The following is a 7,397-nucleotide window of genomic DNA, read 5'->3' as shown; positions in this document are numbered from 1 at the left end:
GAACAGGAGGAGAACCTCGTCCTGATATGAGCAAAGTCAAAGGCCCGGTTCTTTTAGACCGGATGGGGGGAGAGGCCTTACAATGCCCTAATGTGCCCCCACAGCCATGTCAGGAACAGGAGGAGAACCTCGTGCTGACATGAGCAAAGTCGAAGGCCCGGTTCTTTTAGATCAAATGGGGGGAGAGGCCTTACAACGTCCTAATGTGCCCCCACAGTCATGTCAGGAACAGGAGGAGAACCTCGTCCTGACATGAGCAAAGTCAAAGGCCCGGTTCTTTTAGATCGGATGGGGGGAGAGGCCTTACAGCACCCTAACGCACCCCCACAGCCAAGCCAGAAATGGGAGGAGAACCTCACACTGGCTCGAACAAAAAGGAAGACTTCACCCGGACTCCTACAGGAGCCGGGTTTCGCCCACAAGGAAGACTTCACCCGGACTCCTACGGGAGCCGGGTTCCGCCCACAAGGAAGACTTCACCCAGACTCCTACGGGAGCTGGGTTCCGCCCACAAGGAAGACTTCATCCGGACTCCTATGGGAGCCAGGTTCCGCCCACAAGGAAGACTTCACCCGGACTCCTACGGAAGTCGAGTTCCGTCCCCAAGGAAGACTTAACCCGGACTCCTACGGGAGTTGGGTTCCGGCCACGATGCCAGGAAAGACTTCACCCGGACCCCTACGGGAGCCGGATTCCGTCCACGACGCCAAGGAAGACTTTCGGCATCGATTAGGAAGACAACGACATCCCTGAAATAATGTGGGACCCAGACGGCCAAGCTCGGGCTTGCGGCCACGCACGACGAGAAAGGCGAGCTAACGCATCGACGACTGGGCACCCCCTGACAACGTCTACATCAGACAAGTCAAACGACAAGAAAGGTTCGGCAGATGACAATATTAGTGCAACGCGCAGACGAGGTAACACAAAATACTCTTTTTATTCCATTTTCGATATACACACTACAAAGCCAGGAAGGCCAAGGAAAGAAAGGCAAAATGACAAAAAGGAAGTAACTACATGACAAGACAAAAAGACAAAAAGAGCTCTAAGAAGGCCCTGCTCCCTCCGACCTAGAGTTATCTATTCCGTTCCTCAACCAGGACTGCCTCAGATTCTCAATCTCCTCTTCTAGCTCTTCCCTCTTCTACAGCGCATCCTGGAGCGCCCGACGAAGTTGCTGGCTCTCAGCCTCCGCCTCTCGACGCCTCTTCCTCAAAACTTCAGACTCCGCCTTCGCGTCTGCGACGGCCCGCCGCTCGAGTGCCAGTTGGATCTTCACTTGCTGCAGCTCGGCTGTCTTTTCCCCGAGAGAGACAGAAATCCCCTCCACGGTGCCTCTTAGGGCTTGGAGCTCTTCAGAATTTTGGGCGGAAGTAAGCTGTGCCCTGCTAGCCAGCTGTCTCTGGAGACGGACGACTTCGTCGGCTGCCGTCCTGAATCTCCCTTTGTATTCTTTCACTTGCCTGCGCCAGCTAGCCCGTTGCACGTCGTGGCTCACCTCGGCATCCTGAAGCTGCTGCTGAAGGTCGAAAACCTTCTGCGACCATCTCTGGTCATCGTCGACCCGGGCCAAGAGCCGGGATGAATTTCCTTCCAGCTGGCCGATCTTCCCCTTCGCAGCTGACAATTCCACCTTGAGGGCACTGATCCTGGCGGCCTGGGCCCAAATCCGGTCGCTGGAGCTCTTTTTGCATTCCTCGAGCTCCTTTGCGAAGTTCGCCTTCCTCCGGCTATACTCCATGATCCCCTTCACATGGAGACTCCGAAAGTGGGCGGCCTCAGCGGTGGCTTCAGAGTGACCTTCTCTCGATTTGCGGAGCTCGACTTCCGTCTTCTTTAACTTCTTCGTCAGGTGAAGGGCCTCCTTTTTCAACCGCTGGATCGTCGATTTCAGCGGGACCCCCAAGGGTAGGGGGAGTGCTTCTGCAGGACACTGCCATCGGAAGGTAAAGGCGTCAAGGAACGATTCATTGCAGGAAGAAAAACAGAGAGAAGGAGGGAGGAGGAAAGAGAAACCATCCGCAATGAGAAATTCAACTTTAATGATTGAATGATTTTTAAAGACAAATGGAAAGGAAAAATTGCGATGAAATAAAGGTACAAGATCGGAGGTCTCAGACCTCAGGGGTGGGGGGTGGAGAACTCGGCGTGGGGGTTGTGACGGTAGTGGCGGCTGACAGGGGGCCGGCCTCGTCCTCAGACTCCTCGCCTAGGAAGCTGAGGTCGAGCTCTGAGAATTTTCTGGCCACCTTCTCTTGGCAGAGCTCGAACCCCTTAATGAACGCTTCCTGGCCGAACTGGATATTCAGGTCCCTTATCTCCGCGGAGGCCTTGAATTCCTCCACCGCAAGGGCTCTGGCCTCCGAGACCAGGATCAGAGTTTGGTCGACCAAGTGGGCAACCTCGGCCTCCGCCTTCCTCGTCGATTCCTCCAAGATCTGCCTCTCCTCCTCCCGGGCTTTCTTCTCCCTTTCCAGGGCCTCCTGGAGGGCGGCTACTTCGGCCGTCTTTGCTTGGAGGCGAGCAACCTCCACCTGACAGCGTTCCTCCACCTGGAGGATGTCCCTCCTCGTGTGGCTCATCGCCTCGATATAGGTGAGGAGCTGGTGCCCAATCTGCAAAGACAGCTAGGGAATCAGTACAAAGGCCGAATAGCCATGTAAATGAAGAGTCGCTCACCTCAAGGAAGGACCCCAAAGAATCCCAAGCCCGCTGCTCAGGATCGGCGTGGTCGATCCTCTCCACGACGTCAGGCAGAATGCAGCCATCGATTAGCCGCCTGATCAAGTCCCTATCATTGAAGGGATTCTCTGACCCCTCCTCGGAGCAGAGGGACTCGTCCGTAGCATTTTGGCGGCTACTCGCCCTGCGGGCCACCGATTTCCTCCTTTTCCCCACGGTGGGCGCCTCCGTGGGGCGGACCCCCGGGGCGGGGGCCCCAATCGGCGGACTCCTCGAGGAGGCCCGGGGAGCTGTTGGCTTGGCATCCGAGGGAATGTCGATGGCCGGAGCCGCCTGGACGGGTGCCGCTGAGCTCGTCTCCTCCACCCTGGCCCTCTTCGCCGATCCGGAGGTCGTAGCGCCCTTTCTCTTGTGGATCCTCATGCCCCTGGCGAGCCTCCGCACTGCTTCGACGTCCATTCTTAAAAAAAAAAAAAAAAAAAAAAAAGAGAAGAAAAGAAGAGAGAGAAAAGGAAAGAAGAAAAAGGAGCAAGCCAATCAGTCAAAAAAAAAAAAAAAAGAGAAAGAGAAGAGAGAAAGAAAGAAACAGAGGGGAAAGAGAGAGAGAGGGAAGAGGAGGTAAAAAGAAGAAGAGAAGGGAAGTATGAAAAGAGAAGATAAGGTAAAAGATGAATACTCGCTGGATCCTGGGGACTCAGGCCGATGTTGAAAAGAAACTGCTCCCTCAGAAGATTGGGAAGGGAAGGAGCGGAATAGGCTAGAAGCTTCTGGACGGCCTGGAGGTCGTCCTCCCCCAGGCTGGGAGCCCGGCGGACAGAATCCCTCAGAGAGCCCCAAGGGGGCAGACCCAGTCTCAGGGTCGGGCAGTGGACGAAGAGGAATTTCCCCTTCCAATTGTGGATCGAAGAAGGGGCGCCTTTCAGCAACCCCTTCTTGCCGAACTGGAGGGAGAAGTACCACCAGTCCTTCATCGAAGGATGGCGTTTGAAGGTATAGAAGTACCTAAACAAGGAGAGAGATGGCTGGACCTCGACTACGTGGCAGAGGGAGAGAAATCCTATCAAGAACCTAAAAGAATTCGGGGCCACGGAAGCCAAGGAGATATCTAGGAAGCAGAAGAGGGCAACGACAAAGGAAGGAAGCGGAAGTCGGAGTCCGGCACGGAATGCTTCCTGGTACAAACATAAGCGACCGGGTGGGGGAGTGCTAGCCCGGTCAGAAGGGCCCGGCAGTTCCAAGTCGTACTCCGGAGGAACTCCATACTGAACCCTTATCAGAAGGAGTTCCTCCGAGGTCAAGGAACACGGAATGGCACCCGGCGCGAAAACCGGATGGGGCCCAGCCCCAGATGCAGGTTCGTCTACAGAGACGGGGACCTGGGGGTTTGAGGCAAAAGAGCTCTCAGAACTGTCGGGAGCAGAAGAGCCAGAGGACATTTCGAGTGGTTTCGAAGGGAGGCTCTAAAGGACCCTAAGAAGACGGACAGAAGGGGGAACGAGAGATCACAGACTAACTCGGAGGAATGCAAGAAAAACAATGACAGAAAAGAAGTCCCTAGGTGATGAGAAGAATGTTGGCGGTGCTGGAACTAACCTATTTCACTCTGAGGGACCTGAGGGATGAAAGCAGGAGATGCCTACGGCTTGAGAAGACGCTCACTGAAACAGGGCTCTCGAAGAGAAGGCAGACGCTGGTGAGAACTCAGGAATGGAGTGGGACACCTAAAGGTGGGAGGACGGGTTTAAATAGACCCTGGGATCTGGCGCCATAATGATCGTGAATCCCCCCAGGCCGGTCCGCATCCGACACGTGTCCCACTCCCCCTGGCAGGCGGCTAAAAGCGGCTGGCGGTTGGCAGGATTATAATTGCGCCGTACCTAGGCCAGTGTACCTACGGGAATTTCGAAGCATCCCCTCGTACCACTCCAATTCGAAAAGACTCCGGCACGTGCACATTTAATGCCGAAATATCTGGGGGCGGCAGTGCACAGGATTCGAAGGGACGGCTTCGGCTGTGCCCATCTCTTTCTCTGTACTTTCTTCGTTTAAAATTCAAACTCGGAAGTAGGGGGACTGGAGTTGGGTATAAAATACCCACAGCCGAAGTCCTCAGCAGATCGACTACATGACAACCCCGTCCGGACTCCTACGGGAGCCGGACTCCGCCAACAACTACAACCGCGAGCAGACTTCGTCCGGACTCCTACGGGAGCCGGACTCCGCCAACAACTACAACCGCGAGCAGACTTCGTCCGGACTCCTACGGGAGTCAGACTCCGCCAATAACTACAACCACGAGCAGACTTCGTCCGGACTCCTACGGGAGCCGGACTCCGCCAACAACTACAACCGCGAGCAGACTTCGTCCGGACTCCTACGGGAGCCGGACTCCGCCAACCACTACAACCGCAAGAAGACTCCGCCCGGACTCCTACGGGAGCCGGGCTCCTCCTCAACGTCAACTATCGGTAAGCTGTCCGGACTCCTACGGGAGCCGACCTTCGCCTTTAACTTTGATTGCAGGAAGACTCCGCCCGGACTCCTACGGGAGCCGGGCTTCATCCTCGACTCCAACGGCTGCAGACAGACTTCGTCCAGACTCCTACGGGAGCCGGACTCCACCGACAACTCCGACCTTAAGTTGACTCCGCCCGGACTCCTACGGGAGCCGGGCTCCGTCCTCAACATCAACTGCTGGTAAGCCCCGTCCGGACTCCTACGGGAGCCGGACTTGGCTTTTAACCTTGATTGCAGGAAGACTCCGCCCGGACTCCTACGGGAGCCGGGCTTCGTCCCCAACTCCGACGGCTACAGACAGACTGCGTCCGGACTCCGTCCGGACTCCTACGGGAGCTGGGCTCCATCCTCAACCTCAACTGCTGGTAAGCTGTCCGGACTCCTACGGGAGCCGACCTTCGCCTTTAACTTTGATTGCAGGAAGACTCCGCTCAGACTCCCACGGGAGCCGGGCTCCACCCACTACCCCAACCGCAAGGAGGACTCCGCCTGGACCCCTACGTGGGGTCAGACTCCGACCATGGCCGAACTTCAGCCGGCAGATCTGCACTCCCAAGCCGTAATCACGGCCACGATTCTGCTACACTTCCTACGGTGGATTCCGTGCAGCTCCACCACTCCCTGACAGGCCGCAGTAACGATCGCAGCACTGCTCCACTCCCTACGACGGATCCCACGCGGCTCCATTACTACCTGACAGGCCACGATAAACAGCCGCGATCCTGCTCCACCTCCTGCAACGGATACCGCGCGATTCTCCCATCCGCTGGCAAATCACGACAACAAACGCCGCCCCACTTCACGCGGCAGACTCCACGTGGCACGCCCCAGTGATAGCCACGGGTCCATTCCACTACTCTTCGCAGCAAACTCCGTCTGACCCTGGGCAGCCCACTGCCAGATGGTTACAGATACTGCCATCAATCCGTTATCTTCTCCGCCTATAAAAAGGGGAAACCCAGATACGTTATTCTATAAGCTCATTTCTTATCTCAAAACTCTGCTAAATTCTCCGTTCGAGCGCTTCATTCTTGTTGAGGCAGAGAACTGACTTGAGCATCGGAGGATCTTGCCGGAGCAACCCCACCTCCGGTTTAGACTTCCCTTGTAGGTCCCGGCGGCGACCGCGACTTCCCCGACTCCAGCTTCTCCGACGCAAGCGGATTTTTGCACCAACAATAATCATAAATAATAATATGATAAATTTTTTTAATATTATTAAATAGATTATCATAAAATAATAATAATCTCTACGATCTACTCAAGTAATTAATAAGCAAAAATAATCGAGCAACGCATAAAAAAAAAACCATAATTTTGATATGAATCTTCTATTATTTAGAATAATAAGATTACTACAGATTTTCTCTGGATCAACTAGAGATTACACAAATATATGATCATGAAGAATAAATCTTGGCTTCTTCAATAAAAAATAATCATCATCAATAAAGCAGATTTCAATAATAAATAAGGATAGAAGACAGATCTCATCAAATATATGGATGTTTGAAATAATTAATGAAGAAGACTTTTCAAAGATCAAAATCATTCAACTTATAGCTCTCAATGCCAGAAATAATATTACAATTTTATCAAAATCAGGATACGATCACTTATCCAATCATCTGACAAAGTAGCCCCAAAACTCTTTTCTTCTTCTTCTTCTCTTTGTTGCTGCAGCTTGTTTTTGCGTTTTACTTTTTCTGCACTGCTGCTGGTTTCCGTGCTATGCTCCCCAATTAATCACACCAACTAGGCAACCAATACGAGTCCTATTTGGACTCTTCTTCTTCTTCTTCTTCTTCTTCTTTTTCTATTTTAATAGCGTATGGGTCTCACATAAGGAGGGACTACACCAATAAATCTCCTTTTCGTGACTTATGTAGGAGGCTTTACCAAGCCTACTTTCTGTCTACAAGAAATTAATTTTTTCATGGGTAAAATTTTAGTCATTATATCAAATCCATTGTCATCGATATGGATTTTCTAAAGATAAAGCAACTTCATCTCCAAAGCATTTTGAATCCAATGATATCTCACATCAATATACTTGGATTTCGAATAAAATGATGAATTCTTTGAAAGATGAATGATGCTTTGACTATTACAATAAAGTATATACTTTTCTTGTTCTAGGCCCAACTCCTGTAAAAAAAATGTTATCCATAAAAAATCTTGACAGGCTTTTGTAA

The sequence above is a fragment of the Elaeis guineensis genome, chromosome 2 (assembly GCF_000442705.2).
Source record: "Elaeis guineensis isolate ETL-2024a chromosome 2, EG11, whole genome shotgun sequence".
NCBI lineage: Eukaryota > Viridiplantae > Streptophyta > Magnoliopsida > Arecales > Arecaceae > Elaeis > Elaeis guineensis.
The sequence above is the reverse complement of the archived record's forward strand: the minus strand, read 5'-3'. Positions refer to the sequence as shown.